Genomic DNA, 17,712 nt, shown 5'->3' on the forward strand with positions numbered 1-17,712 from the left:
TTATTTATCGACTCTTCACTCCATAAACATGTGGTCTTGTTTACCGAGTTCAGTTTCGCTTGGGGACAAGCGAGGTCTAAGCTTGGGGGAGTTGATACGTCCATTTTGCATCACTATTTTATATCATAATTTACTGTTATTCATTGATATATTTCATATTTAGAGATGATACTTATGTTATTTCACCTATTTTGCATGTTTCATGATTATTGGAGAATTATTCACCGGAGTCAGAATTCTGCTGGAAAAAGTAACGTCAGGATACAATATTTCTGAAGATCAACAATTGACGGAAAATTCACTGAAGCTCCTATTTTCCCAAATGACGGAGCCAGCCAAAAGAGGAGGCTGAGGAGGGCCGCCATGGGCCCTCCCCATAGGCCGGCGCGGGCCCTACCCTGGCCGCGCCGCCATGTGGGGAGGGGGCCCACGACCCCCCTCAGCCATCTCCCTTTCGCGTACTTCATCTCCCGAGAACCCTAAGGTGCGGGGGGCATCGAGGATAGACACCGCCGCCTCTGCGAGGTGGAAAAACACCAGAGAGAAAAGAGCTCTCCGGCAGGCATAAATCCGCCGGGGAAATTCCCTCCCGGAGGTGGAAATCGTCGCCATCGTCACCGTCATCGAGCTAGACTTCATTGGGATCATCATCATCATCATCTCCACCATCGACACCGTCATCTCCACCGCTGCACCTCGTCTCCGCTGTAACATCTTGGGTTGAATCTTGATTATTTCATAGGGGAAACTCTCCTGGTGTTGATTACTCCTTGTTATTGATGCTATTGAGTGAAACCATTGGATCAAGGTTTATGTTCAGATTGTTATCCATCATCATATCACCTCTGATCATGTTCCATATGATGTCTCGTGAGTAGTTCGTTTAGTTCTTGAGGACATGGGTGAAGTCTAAATGTTAGTAGTGAACTATGTTGAGTAATATTTAATGGTTTGATATTTAAGTTGTGGTGTTATTCTTCTAGTGGTGTCATGTGAACGTCGACTACATGATACTTCACCTTTATGGGCCTAGGGGAATACATCTTGTATTCGTTTGCTAATTGTGGGGTTGCCGGAGTTACAACAACCTGAACCCCCGTTGGTATATCGATGCAGGAGGGATAGCAGGATCTCAGAGTTTAAGGCTGTGGTTAGATTTATCTTAATTACTTTCTTGTATTTGCGGATGCTTGCAAGGGGTTTAATTACAAGTATGTATTAGTCCTAGGAAGGGCGGTGCATTAGCATAGGTTCACCCACACAACACTTATCAAAACAATGAAGATTAATCAACTATATGAAGCGAAAGCACTAGACTAAATTCCCGTGTGTTCTCAAGAACGTTTGGTCATTATAAGTAAACAAACCTGCTTGTCCTTTGTGCTAAAAAGGATTGGGCCACTCGCTGCAATTATTACTCTCGCATTTTACTTACTTGTATTTTATTTATCTGCTATATCAAAACCTCCTGAAAACTTGTCCGTGAGCATTTACAGTGAATCCTTCATCGAAACTGCTTGTCAACACCTTCTGCTCCTTGTTGGGTTCGACACTCTTATTTATCGAAAGTACTACGATACACCCCCTATACTTGTGGGTCATCAAGACTATTTTCTGGCGCCGTTGCCGGGGAGTGATGCTTGATACGTCGCAAACGTATCTATAATTTCTTATGTTCCATGCTACTTTTATTACAATACTTGAATGTTTTATACATACTTTACAGCATTATTATACATTTTCCGGCACTAACCTATTAACAAGATGCCGAAGTGCCGATTGCTTGTTTTCTGCTGTTTTTGGTTTCAGAAATCCTAGTAAGGAAATATTCTCGGAATTGGACGAAATCAACGCCCAGGGGCCTATTTTTACACGAAGCTTCCAGAAGACCGAAAGGGAGACGAAGTGGGGCCACGAGGTGGCGACACACCAGGGCGGCGCGGCCTGGCCCCTGGCCGCGCGGCCCTGTTGTGTGGGCCCCTCGTGACGCCCCCTGACCTACCCTTCCGCCTACAAATAGCCTTCGTCGCGAAACCCCCTGTACCGAGAGCCACGATACGGAAAACCTTCCAGAGACGCCGCCGTCGCGAATCCCATCTCGGGGGATTCAGGAGATCGCCTCCGGCACCCTGCCGGAGAGGGGAATCATCACCGGAGGGGCTCTACATCATCATGCCCGCCTCCGGATTGATGCGTGAGTAGTTCATCCTTGGACTATGGGTCCATAGCAGTAGCTAGATGGTTGTCTTCTCCGCTTGTGCTATCATTGTTTAGATCTTGTGAGCTGCCTAACATGATCAAGATCATCTATTTGTAATGCTACATGTTGTGTTTTGCGGGATCCGATGAATATAGAATATTATGTTAAGTTGATTATCAATCTATCATATATGTGTTGTTTATGTTCTTGCATGCTCTCCGTTGCTAGTAGAGGCTCTGGCCAAGTTGATACTTGTAACTCCAAGAGGGAGTATTTATGCTCGATAGTGGGTTCATGCCTCCATTGAATCCGGGACAGTGACAGAAAGTTCTAAGGTTGTGGATGTGCTGTTGCTACTAGGGATAAAACATTGATGCTTTGTCTAAGGACATTTGTGTTGATTACATTACGCACCATACTTAATGCAATTATCTGTTGTTTACAACTTAATACCGGAAGGGGTTCGGATGATAACCTGAAGGTGGATTATTTAGGCATAGATGCATGCTGGATAGCGGTCTATGTACTTTGTCGTAATGCCCTGATTAAATCACATAGTAATCATTGTTGATATGTATTGAATCTTTATTTGTCAATTGCCCGTGTGTAATTTGTTCACCCAGCATGCTAGTTATCTTATTGGAGAGACACCACTAGTGAACTGTGGACCTCGGTCCATTCTTTTACATCTGAATACATTCTACTGTTTTTACTGTTCTTTGCAAACAAACACCATCTTCCACTCGATACGCTTAATCCTTCGTTTTCAGCAAGCCGGTGAGATTGACAACCTCACTGTTACGTTGGGGCAAAGTACTTTGATTGTGTTGTGCAGGTTCCACATTGGCGCCGGTTTCACTGGTGTTGCGCCGCACTACATTCCTCCACCAACAACCTTCACGTGCTTCTTGGCTCCTACTAGTTCGATAACCTTGGTTTCTTTCTGAGGGAAAACTTGCCGCTGTGCGCATCATACCTTCCTCTTGGGGTTCCCAACGGACGTGTACATCTACGCGCATCAAGCACTTTTTCTGGCGCCGTTGCCGGGGAGATCAAGACACGCTGCAAGGGGAGTCTCCACTTCCAATCTCTTTACTTTGTTTTTGTCTTGCTTTACTTTATTTTATTTACTGTCTTGTTTGCTTCATATTAAAAACACAAAAAAATTAGTTGCTTTACTTTCTGTCTTATTTACTAGCTCTATATCAAAAACACACAAAAAATTAGTTACTTGTCTTTATTTTATTTGCCTAGTTTACTTTACTATTGTTATAATGGGTACTCCTGAAAATACTAAGTTGTGTGATTTCACTAGCACAAATAATAATGATTTTATATGTACTCCTATTGCTCCACCTGCTACTACAGCAGAATTCTATGAAATTAAACCTGCTTTACTCGAATCTTGTTATGAGAGAGCAATTTTCTCGGTGTTAGTACCGATGATGCTGCTGCCCATCTTAATAATTTTGTTGAACTTTGTGAAATGCAAAAGTATAAGGATATACATGGTGATATTATAAAACTGAAATTGTTTCCTTTCTCATTAAGAGGAAGAGCTAAAGATTGGTTGCTTTCTTTGCCTAAGAATAGTATTGATTCATGGACTAAATATAAAGATGCTTTTATTAGTAAGCATTATCCTCCTGCTAAGATTATATCTTTAAGAAGTAGCATAATGAATTTTAAACAATTTGATAATGAATATGTTGCTCAAGCATGGGAGAGAATGAAATCTTTGGTAAAGAATTGCCCAACCCATGGACTGACTACTTGGATGATCATCCAAACCTTTTATGCAGGATTGAATTTTTCCTCAAGGAACTTATTGGATTCAGCTGCTGGAGGTACTTTTATGTCCATCACCCTGGGCGCCGCAACTAAATTACTTGATGATATGATGATCAATTACTATGAATGGCACACTGAAAGAACTCCTCAAGGTAAGAAGGTAAATTCTGTTGAAGAAACCTCTTCTTTGGGTGATAAGATTGATGCTATTATGTCTATGCTTGCAAATGGTAGATCTCATATTGATCCTAATAATGTTCCTTTAGCTTCATTGGTTGCTCAAGAAGAAAATGTTGATGTGAATTTCATTGAGAACAATAATTTCAACAACAATGCTTATAGGAATAATTATGGTAACAACAACTATAGGCCATATCCTTCTAATAATGGTAATGGTTATGGTAATTCTTATGGTAATTCTTACAACAATAATAAGAGTGTACCCTCTGGTCTTGAAGTGATGCTTAAAGAATTTATTAGTACACAAACTGCTTTCAATAAAACTGTTGAAGAAAAGCTTGGTAAAATTGATGTTCTTGCTTCTAAGGTTGATAGTCTTGCTCTTGATGTTGATCTTTTAAAATTGAAAGTTATGCCTGAGAAAGTTGAAGATGCTAGGTTTACTAAAACAAATTCCATCCAAGTTAGAATTAATGATAATATTAGATTGTTGGCTGAATTGCATGCTAGGAGGGATAGAGAAAAAAAAAAGAAAAACTTGCTAAAGAAAATAATGTAGCTAAAGTATGGACTATTACCACCACTAGTAATGTTGATTCTTCACATGTTGCTGCACCTCCTACTATCAATGGTAAAATAATTGGTGTTGGCAATGTTTCTACTCCTAGTGCAAAGCGTACAAAATTGCCTGAAACTGCTGAAACTGCTGTTTGTGATAAAACTGCTGAAATTTTTCAAAATATTGGTGACAATGATTCCATTGCTGTAGAACATAATGGTTTAGATTTTGATGATTGTCATATTACTGAAGTTATAAAGTTCTTACAAAAACTTGCTAGAAGTCCCAATGCTAGTGCTATAAATTTAGCCTTTACAAAACATATTACAAATGCTCTCATTAAAGCTAGGGAAGAGAAATTAAGACTTGAAGCTTCTATTTCTAGGAAGTTAGAAGATGGTTGGGAGCCCATCATTAAAATGAAATTCAATGACTTTGAATGTAATTCTTTATGTGATCTTGGTGCAAGTATTTCTGTTATGCCTAAGAAGATTTATGATATGCTTGACTTGCCACCATTGAGGAATTGTTATTTAGATGTTAATCTTGCCGATAATGTTAAAAAGAAACCTTTGGGGAGAATTGATAATGTGCGTATTACGATTAACAATAACCTTGTCCCCGTTGATTTTTTTGTCTTGGATATTGAATGCAATGCATCTTGTCCTATTGTGTTGGAAGACCTTTTCTTCGGACCGTTGGTGCTGTTATTGATATGAGGGAAGGTAGTATTAAATATCAATTTCCTCTCAAGAAAGGTATGGAACACTTCCCTAGAAAGAGAATGAAGTTGCCTTTTGATTCTATTATTAGAACAAGCTATGATGTTGATGCTTCATCTCTTGATGTTACTTGATTTGCACTTTCTGCGCCTAGCTGAAAGGCGTTAAAGAAAAGCACTTCTTGGGAGATAACCCATGTTTTATTTTATTTACTGTATTGTTGAGTCTTGGAAGTTGTTTACTACTGTAGCAACCTCTCCTTATCATGTTTTTGTGCCAAGTAAAGTTTTTATGTTAAAGTTGATGATAGATTTGGATCGCTGCGCGTAAACAACATTGTCTGTCTGTCACGAATTCTCGCGAAGTCTCCGTAAAAAAATCGAAAAAATCTGCAGATTTACGAGCGTGATCCTCATATATGTACGCAACTTTCATTAGTTTTGAGTTTTTCCATTTGAGCAAGTTAAGTGCCCCTGCCGATTCATCTTTACGGACTCGTTCGTTTTTGACAGATTCTGTCTTTTATTTCGCATTGCCGCTTTTGCTATGTTGAATGAGTTTCTTTGTTCCATTAACTTTCAGAAGCTTTGTGCAATGTCCAGAAGTGTTTAGAATGATTGCGTCACCTCTGAATATGTGAATTTTTGGTTATGCACTAACTCTGTAATGAGTTTGCTTGAAGTTTGTGTGAAGGAAGTTTTCAAGGGTCAAGAGAAGAGGATGATATACTATGATCAAGAAGAGTGAAAGGTCTAAGCTTGGGGATGCCCCGGTGGTTCATCCCTGCATATTTTAAGAAGACTCAAGCATCTAAGCTTGGGGATGCCCAAGGCATCCCCTTCTTCATCGACAACATTATCAGGTCACTTCTAGTGAAACTATATTTTTATTCCATCACATCTTATGTTCTTTACTTGGAGCGTCGGTTTGCTTTTATTTTTGTTTTGGTTTGAATAAAGTTGGATCCCACCATTCTTATATTGGATATATTACGCTCCGCTTTTTCATATGGAACACTCGTGTTCTTAATTGTGCTTTAATGTTCATGGCGAAGGTTGAAAATTGCTTCGTTAAATTGCTATTTGGTTGGAATCGGAAAATGCTGCATATGGTTTGGTAATTTGGCAATTGTTTGAGCTCTCATAGATCATGTTTAAGCTCTTGCATCATGTAGTTTAATCTATTAAATGAAGAACTACCGTAGAGCTTGTTTAATTTGGTTTGCATGATTGGTCTCTCTAAGTCTAGATATTTTCGGGTAAAGTGTTTGAACAACAAGGAAGACAGTGTAGAGCCTTATAATGCTTGCAATATGTTCTTGTGTGAGTTTTGCTGTACCTGTTCATACTTGTGTTTGCTTCAAACAACCTTGCTAGCCCAAACCTTGTACTGAGAGGAAATGCTTCTCGTGCATCCAAACACCTTGAGCCAAAACCCATGCCATTTGTGTCCACCATATCTACCTACTATGTGGTATTTTTCTGCCATTCCAAAGTAAATTACTTGAGTGCTACCTTTAAAATTTCATTCCGTTACCTCTACAATATATAGCTCATGGGACAAATAGCTTAAAAACTATTGTGGTGATGAATATGTAGTTATGTGTCTTAGTTCTTATAAGTTGCTTGTTGAGCGGTAACCATGTTTCTGGGGACGCCATCAACTTTATCTTTGTTGGATATCATCTGAGATGCTATGCATGTTCGTCTTGTCTGAAGTAAGTGCGATTTCATGATCAAATGGTTTGAGTATGCATATGTTAGAGAAGAACATTGGGCCGCTAACTAAAGCCATGTATCATGGTGGAAGTTTCAGTTTGGACATACAACCTCAATCTCTTATGAGAATATTAACTGTTGTTGAATGCTTAAGCATTAAAAGAGGAGTCCATTATCTGTTGTCTATGTTGTCCCGGTATGGATGTCTAAGTTGAGAATAATCAAAAGCGAGAAATCCAATGCGTGCTTTCTCCTTAGACACTTGTACAGGCGGCATAGAGGTACCCCTTTGTGACACTTGGTTGAAACATATGTTATGCGATGATAATCCGTGTATTCCGAGCTAAGTAGGACAAGGTGCGAGCACTATTAGTACTCTATGCATGAGACATGCAACTTGTAGGAAGTATTATGCATAGCACATATGAATTATTACTACCATTGACAAAATTGTTTCTATGTTTTCAAAACAAAAGCTCTAGCACAAAAATAGTAATCCATGCTTCCCTCTGCGAAGGGCCATTCTTTTACTTTATGTTGAGTCAGTTTACCCATTTCCTTCCATCTTAGAAGCAAACACTTGTGTCAACTGTGCATTGATTCTTACATACTTGCTTATTTGCATTCATCATATTACTCTGTGTTGACAATTATCCATGAGATATGCATGTTGAAAGTTGAAAGCAACTGCAGAAACTTATATCTTCCTTTGTGTTGCTTTGAGGCCTTTACTTTGAATTTATTGCTTATGAGTTAGCTCTTATGCAAGTCTTATTGATACTTGTCTTGAAAGTACTATTCATGAAAAGTTTTGCAATATGATTCATTTGTTTAGTCATTATCTTTGTTAGCATTCTTTTGTTCAGATCACTCCATTCATCTCATATGCTTTACAATAATGTTGATCAAGACTATGTTGGTAGCATGTCACTTCAGAAATTATTTGTGTTATCATTTACCTACTCGAGGACGAGTAGGAACTAAGCTTGGGGATGCTTGATACGTCGCAAACGTATCTATAATTTCTTATGTTCCATGCTACTTTTATTACAATACTTGAATGTTTTATACATACTTTACAACATTATTATACATTTTCCGGCACTAACCTATTAACAAGATGCCGAAGTGCCAGTTGCTGTTTTCTCCTGTTTTTTGGTTTCAGAAATCCTAGTAAGGAAATATTCTCGGAATTGGACAAAATCAATGCCCAGGGGCCTATTTTTACACGAAGCTTCCAGAAGACCGAAAGGGAGACGAAGTGGGGCCACGAGGTGGCGACACACCAGGGCGGCGCGGCCTGGCCCTCGGCCGCGCGGCCCTATTGTGTGGGCCCTCGTGACGCCCCTGACCTACCCTTCCGCCTACAAATAGCCTTCGTCGTGAAACCCCCGTACCGAGAGCCACGATACGGAAAACCTTCCGGAGACGCCGCCGTCGCGAATCCCATCTCGGGGGATTCAGGAGATCGCCTCCGGCACCCTGCCGGAGAGGGGAATCATCACCGGAGGGGCTCTACATCATCATGCCCGCCTCCGGATTGATGCGTGAGTAGCTCTACATTAATTTATTCCTTGGACTATGGGTCCATAGCAGTAGCTAGATGGTTGTCTTCTCCGCTTGTGCTATCATTGTTTAGATCTTGTGAGCTGCCTAACATGATCAAGATCATCTATTTGTAATGCTACATGTTGTGTTTGGCGGGATCCGATGAATATAGAATATTATGTTAAGTTGATTATCAATCTATCATATATGTGTTGTTTATGTTCTTGCATGCTCTCCGTTGCTAGTAGAGGCTCTGGCCAAGTTGATACTTGTAACTCCAAGAGGGAGTATTTATGCTCGATAGTGGGTTCATGCCTCCATTGAATCTAGGACAGGTGACGAGAAAGTTCTAAGGTTGTGGATGTCTTGTTGCTACTAGGGATAAAACATTGATGCTTTGTCTAAGGACATTTGTGTTGATTACATTACGCACCATACTTAATGCAATTATCTGTTGTTTACAACTTAATACCGGAAGGGGTTCGGATGATAACCTGAAGGTGGATTATTTAGGCATAGATGCATGTTGGATAGCGGTCTATGTACTTTGTCGTAATGCCCACGATTAAATCACATAGTAATCATCGTTGATATGTATTGAATCTTTATTTGTCAATTGCCCGCCTGTAATTTGTTCACCCAGCATGCTAGTTATCTTATTGGAGAGACACCACTAGTGAACTGTGGACCCCGGTCCATTCTTTTACATCTGAATACATTCTACTGCTTTTACTGTTCTTTGCAAACAAACACCATCTTCCACTCGATACGCTTAATCCTTTGTTTTCAACAAGCCGGTGAGATTGACAACCTCACTGTTACGTTGGGGCAAAGTACTTTGATTGTGTTGTGCAGGTTCCACGTTGGCGCCGGTTTCACTGGTGTTGCGCCGCACTACATTCCTCCACCAACAACCTTCACGTGCTTCTTGGCTCCTACTGGTTCGATAACCTTGGTTTTTTGCCGCTGTGCGCATCATACCTTCCTCTTGGGGTTCCCAACGGACGTGTACATCTACGCGCATCAGGGGACGCGGCTGGAACGGATTTTTGGTCCGGCGCGCCCCAAATTGCTTTGGGGGACGCGACTGGAGATGCTCTTAGACAATCTTTCTAGCATTTGATCAATAAATGGCAAAGGTTAATGATCTTTACGAGTAGCTTTGTTTAACTTTATAAAATCAATGCACATTCTATAACCAGTAATAGTACGCTGAGCTACAAGTTCATTTTCTTCATTTGGAACCACAGTGATTCCTCCTTTCTTAGGGACACAATGAACATGACTTAACCATTTACTATCAGCTATAGGATAAATAATACCGACTTCAATGAGTTTAATTACCTATTTTCTTACCACTTCTTTTATTTTTGGATGAAGGTGGTGTTGGTAATCAACAACGGGGTTTTCATCTTCATCCAAATTAATCTTATGCATGCATAAAGCAGGACTTATATCTTTTAGATCATCAAGAGAATAGCCAATAGCTGGCCTATGAGCATGCAACACTTCAAGTAATTTTGTTTCTTCATCTCTTGAAATATTGGCACTAATAATAACAAGATATATATTCTTATCATCAAGGAATGCATATTTCATATCTTCAGGCAAAGGTTTTAATTCAAAGCTAGGATCCTCTTTCGGTGGTGGTAGAACTGTTAGATTATCAGGTGGAATATGCAATTGCAATTGTGGTGGTTGTTAAGATAGTATTTGTTCTAGTGCTTCCCATTATTAAATGGGTCCTCTTGATTAAGTACATATCGTTCCACCGCGTCCGATAAAGCAACTGCCACAGAAGCAAGAGTTTCAACTATATCTTTTTGAAAATTTTCTTCTTCTAAATGCTTATCACTAAAGGCGGCACACGAAGGGATGAGACAAGGTGGTGCTCGAGAGTCGAGATAACCCTGGTGGCGCGCCCTATTGGGTAGGTCACTCCACAGGCCCTACCTCCCGGCCTCTTTGGCCCCTCTGATCCTTCTTTGTCCTGGTGGATGTGTATCAAAATTTGTGAAGTGTGGCCTCTGACCTGGTCCTTTTTGAAGTCCTGTAGCTCATGTAATGTCAAAAACACAAACAGAAGGTGTTTTCTGCCACACGGGGCTAAAACAAAAATAAAGGGACTTTATAGGAAAGTCCAATAAATCATCGAAAAAGGTAGAAATAAGGATAGAAAATGGAAAATAACATTCCTTACTGATCATATATATTGCTATATTGATGATGTAAAATGCATGTATCAACGACCTCCGATGAAAAAAAAGATGTGAAAATGTATCTACAGAAAAAGTTAGATCAGAATGCAACGACTGTTTACTGACTTTTTAGAATCCGAAAAATCGAAATGAAAAACAGAGTTTTTGGAGGTTTTAGATTTTAATGCAAAAAAAATAAGACATGATTTAAAAAAAAAACACTTTCCCACTTCTCTTGAAACACTTTCCCTCTTCCACAAACAGAAGGTGTTTTCTGCCACACGGGGCTAAAACAAAAATAAAGGGACTTTATAGGAAAGTCCAATAAATCATCTAAAAGGTAGAAATAAGGATAGAAAATGGAAAATAACATTCCTTACTGATCATATATATTGCTATATTGATGATGTAAAATGCATGTATCAACGACCTCTGATGAAAAAAAGATGTGAAAATGTATCTACAGAAAAAGTTAGATCAGAATGCAACGACTGTTTACTGACTTTTTAGAATCCGAAAAATCGAAATGAAAAACAGAGTTTTTGGAGGTTTTAGATTTTAATGCAAAAAAATAAGACATGATTTAAAAAAAACACTTTCCCACTTCTCCACCCTCTTTCCCTCATCCTCTTCCACTTCTCCACCTTCTTCTCTCCTCCTCTTCCACATCTCCACCCTCTTTCCATCATCCTCTTCCACTTCTTCACCTTCTCCCCTCCTCCTCTTCCCCTTCTCCACCTTTTTGCCCTCCACCTATTTCACTTCTCCACCATTTCCTCTCTGGCAACGACGACCACCTCCTCCCCGACAACAGCGACCACCTCCAATGCCCTGCTCCGATGCCCACTTCCGATACCCTGCTCTGGCGACCTTCTCCTCTCCTAGATCTCGTCAACCCCACAAGGAGGCGACATGGACTCAATTGCTTTCTTTTAGTTTTTAGGTTGTTTTGTGTAAAATCACGTGGGCAGTTGGGCGCTTGTCCCAGCTTTTTTTAATTGCAAAAGTCACACATTAGCACCGAAAACACGCATGCCAAAAGTTGGAGATCTAGGAGAGGAGCAGGTGTAGCAATGGTAGCACGCCAAAATTGGCACGCAACTGGTATCTAGACTACCAGTCGCGTGCGGGGTGGGAATACGACTGGTACTGAATACCAATCGGCACCAGTTGCGGGCCGGGGACCACGACTAGTAGCCAAAATACACATGCGAATAGTAGGCTTATCCCTACTAGTGCATGTATAAAGAGAGGAGGGGACAACATCCTCTCCCACACCTTGTGCTTGAGAGCATATCTAGCGCGTGCCTCAAAGGACGTCCAACAAAATCGTAGGATTGATCGCTTGGGGAACGCCGTTGGGTGGTGTTGCGATTGGGGGACAGGAGTTCCCTGCCGCGTCCCCCAAATAAACTTATTAAAAAAAGTTCAACAAAAATCAATGTTTCATTCAAAATAGTAATATTTTACAAGGTTTTCAATGAAATTTATCTAGAACGAAAATAAAATCAAGCGACGGCCACGCAGTAGTAGAGGTCAAAATGTCTACCATGAGTATGCCCTGAAAAATCAACCAGTGTCTTATGTCTACCATGAGTATGCCATGAAAAGTCAGGATAACAATATTTATTTTCAGGTTCTTTCTTACTTATGATGGAGTAATTGTCATTTTCTATTCTTATGTTCAACTTTATACTTATTCTACTATAGTTCCTTTAGTTTTCCAAACTTGCTTGGTTAGACAAGGATCCATTATTGTTTTCATATTTTTGATTGTTTTCTCTTTTATCTAATTAGATTTTATCAAAGTTCATCCCATCGTGTATGAGTATGGTGCAATGTTCCATTTACCTTTCTCTACAATTTGGTTTGGTTAATTCCTCACAATTTTCACATGGCGTGTCTACATTTGCCTCAGTTTCATTTGGCGATGGTAACACACAAGATCCAGCCATCGGTTGTGCATGGTCAAAGAAAACCAGGAGATTTTCCCCATTAATTAATGTTTTGGGAACTTGGTTCACGTAAATGAGTGTATGGTGATAAACTGGATTTAGCATGTTTAGTGGTCACTACAAAACATTCTTCTATACAAGAGATATCAATAATTCAATCAGGATTGGTATGTTTCCTACCTTCGGCAAGTTGCCTTGGGTCCTCAACTTTAACAACACTAGATTTAGATGTGCGCCTTGGCGCACGATCCCGTGAAATTTGTGTCGATATACACTTTATATACCATTGCTAAAAAAATAGGTGGAAACGGCTCATTTTCCCCCTCCCCCTCTCTCACCCTGCTACAGTAGCTGCGCGGCTTCTCCTCTGCATCTGGCCGGGCCAAGGCCCTCGCCGGCGGCGCTGCCGCCGGGGAGTGGCTGAGGCGCCGCGCAGTCCTCTTAGTATGTATAGTTGTAGGTTTGGCCGTTGTGCCAGTGTCTGGAGGCGTGCACAGATCTCTTTTGCCCAGATCTTGTGCAACTAGTGGTGGTTCTTCTCCGGCGAGCTTCGATGGGCGGAGCTGCTGGTTCCCACCGTCGGCGCATCTATCTCCGTCAATAAGGTCAAGGGTGGCCATCCAGCAATCTCCGCTGTTGTCCTCCTGTCTCTCTTCCTTCTGGCCGGCCGTGGAGGCGAGGAGAGGGAGTATCAGTTGCCATCAGAGCGCCCTGGCAAGCTTCCATGGAGGAAGGAGCCGGTGCATCCTCTTATGGTGAGCCCCTGTCTCATAAAGCGCAACCATCTTCTCCGTTGTGGCGCTGGTCCTCCCCTCCTCTCGGCCGGCCTTGGTGGCGAGGGAGAGGTTGTGGGTGAGCGCATCGTCGTCAGCGTCTGCAGATGGTGGTCAGGTGGATCTTTGGAATCTGTGATCCAGGCAGCAGCTTCCAAGTGATGCAGCTTCCAAGTGACGGCGCCTTTTCGCCGTGGCTATCTCTAGTCACAAGGGCCCTGCCGCGCTCGGCCATCGCGACACGAGCTTCTTCTTCCTCCTTCGGGTGAGGATCTTCATCGGCCTCGGTGTGGCATCTATCGCTGCAGCTTCCCCAAGTGGTTTCGTCCCGGCGGAAGCAGCGGCGGTCACGCTGGAGAGTCAACCATCATCGGCATCGACCAAGGACTCGATCGCGTTTTCGAGTTTTCATCAGGGGTGTTTGTTGTAAAATTGAGGGACTCTATTGTAATTTCCTTTTTATTATTTGTCCTTCCTGAAGTTGTAAGACCCCTGCCGATATAATACAAGGCCTCTTGCCCTTTATGTTAAAAAAAAGTAGGTGGAAACTCATAATCCATTTCTTTGGTTTTAGAAAACAAACATCGATAGGGTAATCTTAGGATAAAGCAAACAAAATTACAAATGAAGTAGAAACATTTAGATACAATTAGGGAAACAAAAGGAATATATTATAGTAGCAAACACTTAATGACTATGTCAAGAATAACATAAGCAGGGAAGGAACAACAAAAGTAAGTCGGACTATCTAATATCTATAAAGGGGATAATTTTGATGTTGGTAAAATTGAGTTAATGAAATCCACAAAAGCAATGACATTAGGATCCTTCACCCATGTTTGATCTGGAAATCCCATCTACTTTAGTGAATGTATATCTGAAATACTAACCATGCTCACTCTTATCCAAAAATAGAGATAATCATATTTTTTCCGCTGCAGTAAGTCCCACATTTTATCACTTCGGCTACTCTTCCCAGCCGACTTTTTGCAACTTCCCATAATTACTCTCAAGAATGATCCAAGATGGCATATTGCACTAGTGGAAAAAGGGCTAACTGTGGCGCACCGAATCTTGATTCTGTGGCGCATATGGCCGTCGCCACAGTTGCCACGCTACTAGTATTACAATTCTGTGGCGCAGCAGCGGGTGCGCCACAGAAGTTTGGAATTCGTGGCGCACGCTGCCCGGTGCGCCACGGAATCTTAGACTTCGTGGCGCACCATTGATAGTGCGCCACGGAATTTGGCGCCAGATTTTGTGGCGCACTACCTCTCCATGCGCCACGAGAATATTTATAAGTTTTTGTGGCGCACTGCCATTCATGCGCCACGGAATGTTAATTTTTGGATTTTCGAATTTTTTCCATTTCTGCGGTATATAGTGGTATTGCACAGGAAATATACAGATATATACAAGAAATACATAGCACATTCCAGAAATAACAGAATTACTCACAAATGACACACAAATGACATGATACACACAAGTCTTCATCATTACATCATTTAGATCCAAATTACACAAGTAGAAATGTGTTTGATCGTCGCATACACATACATGTGTGTTCATCTCGTCTCATATGCACATGCATCGTCACCGGCCACCTAGACTAAAGTAAAGTAGAGTACAACCGCGGTGGCGGTGAGTAAGAGGGGACCAAGAACTTCAGCCGGTTCTTCTTCTTGCCCACGTGTGCCCTCCACCGTGCTACCGCCTCCTCTCTAGTCGCGTATCCCTTGTAGCTGTTCCCGCTGAACTTGTGCACCTGTTCGAGACAGTCCTGCCACTCCTCGTAGACACCTGGAACCCGACCCTTGTACACAACGTACGTCGGCATCTCTATTGACAAGGGCATATTAGTATATCATATTAGTACATCATGCATATATATATGTTGATAAATATTAGACCAAAGTATATAGTAAAGTTGAGCACGGCAACAATAAGTTTGCGACACGCACACACAAGACGACGTCCACCGATACACATAAACCGATGAACATAGTACTTAGAGTTTAATTACGACCCACACAAAAGACCACGTCCATCGATATATATACAAACTAACCGATGAAGATAGCTAGTTTATCACACACTAAGTCAAGGCTCGCAGGGCTCCGGGAACGGCTTGTACAGATCTTTTGTAATCCACGTCCTCGTGTCACCCTGCGCTTTGAGGCGTTGCTCGATGTCCCTCTTGCATAACGCTCTACCCTGGTGCAAGGGCCCTCCCCCTGTGGTGACGTCTTGAGTGATGATATGTGATAACTTGACCCTGGTATCCCGGAAGTCTTCTACGAGGTCATCATCGTTGATCCGCGCCAACTTTTCGGCCCATCCTCGGAGAGCGAGATGGTAAACGCAAGTTCCGGCTATCCCGGACAAACCCTTTTAGGTGATGCATGACATAGAAGGCGTCCGAGTGCTGTTTTCCGGCTGCTTGACACAGGGGAACTCGAACACGTGCTTGAACTTGTGTTTACCATCATCCCTGAAACATTCCGCCTTTTCTTTGAAGGCGCCTCCCTTTTGAAGTAGCCCTCGAGAGCATCATCTAGCACACCCTTATTCTGGCGTAGTTCTTCTTTTCGCACTCCCGAGTCGAAATAGGTGGCAAGAGAAAACTTCGGGGCAATGGAGATGAGTACGCAATGCGTGTCTCGCGCAACACAAATTTGGATCGAGGTTGGAAATGAGCAATGGAAAAGAAATTTATTACGGGGCTAGCGGATGTGTACTTACTCGGGAAAGTAAGCCAAGAGGATGTTGTCCTTCCTCTTGTTGTCCAAGAAGCACTTCTGTAGGTACAACGAAGCCCGTGCCCGCACCGCGATAAGTTCAAGCGGCTTTCACGCATGTAGTAGGGATCCGCTATCGCGACGTCCGGGGTACTCTCTCTCTTGATCTTCATCGCCAGATTGAGCGCGAATAGGCGGACCAAGTTATAGTCCAGCCTTCTCGCGTGGAATAGCTTGAAGATGTCCTCGTACGCTATAAAGAATATATCCGCGGGGGCATCAGTGACGAAGCCCACATCTCTTGGCACCTTGATCGTGAAGACCGGGTAATTTGGATCTTTGTCCTTAAGAAGGATACTCTCTAGGACCAGGATACTGTCCTGCAGAGGCAAGCATAGCTCCGGAAGCAAGGTGTTGCAGCTCCGGACCCGGTATTGGTTTGCCGGCTTCATGCATTCTGGTCAAGCCATCCTTGTCTGGGAGGTACCATGGAGTCCCGATGACGGATCGTCGGAGGTGGCTGGCTCGCAGACTTCTCCTTGTTCTTACTAGGTCTTTTACGGGGCTTCTTCGGAGCAACGGGCCCCGACGCTTCAAACTGCTCGTTTACCTTGTTGATCAGCGTATTGGGGCTGAAGATGTTTGCGGCGGTTGGCTCTTGTGTATCGGCTGCCGGAGGCGTCTCTTGAGAGAAGCCGCGGAACACCGAGCGCTGTTTGGTTGCCTTGGGTGGGCCAGCTGGTTCGTCGCGAGACGCGGTATGCTTCTTCATCCGCGCCCGCCATGTACAAATCATCTATGTCGGCGCCGGTGTTGAGGTAGGCATCGACGTCTACCGGCCCATCATCATCGATGTCATCTTCATTGGGTGATGGGATGGGCGATAGCGGTGCGGCGGCCTTGCCTTTAGGCTCCGCCGGTGGCGGTTGAGGCGGAGACTCTCCCGGCGGTTTCTTGTGGCGGCTTGTTGTGGCGGTGACGACGGGAGGAGCTGCCCTCCGAGGAGGCGGCCGGACGATCGGCTGCCGGATGATCGAGGAGGCGCCGGTGGAGCGACCCCCAAGACGGATGCGGGTCTTTGGCCATACCATGGTATAGCCATGGCAGTTCTCAAGCGTCGGGTGCTCGTCGGCTCCCTCGGGCTGTATTGGGGGTCCATGTCTTCGCACCCCGGCAACACCCGACCCAAAGTGACCTTCGGGACGTTGGCGTCCATAGCCACGGTGTGCAACGTGGTGCTCTTCGGTTGTATGATCATTCCCGTGGCAACATCCTTCAACTCGCCGCCGGGCGCGCGGTGAAGGAGCACGCAAGGAGTGTCCTGAGT

Source organism: Lolium rigidum, chromosome 5 (assembly GCF_022539505.1).
Source record: "Lolium rigidum isolate FL_2022 chromosome 5, APGP_CSIRO_Lrig_0.1, whole genome shotgun sequence".
In the NCBI taxonomy this organism is placed as follows: Eukaryota; Viridiplantae; Streptophyta; class Magnoliopsida; order Poales; family Poaceae; genus Lolium; species Lolium rigidum.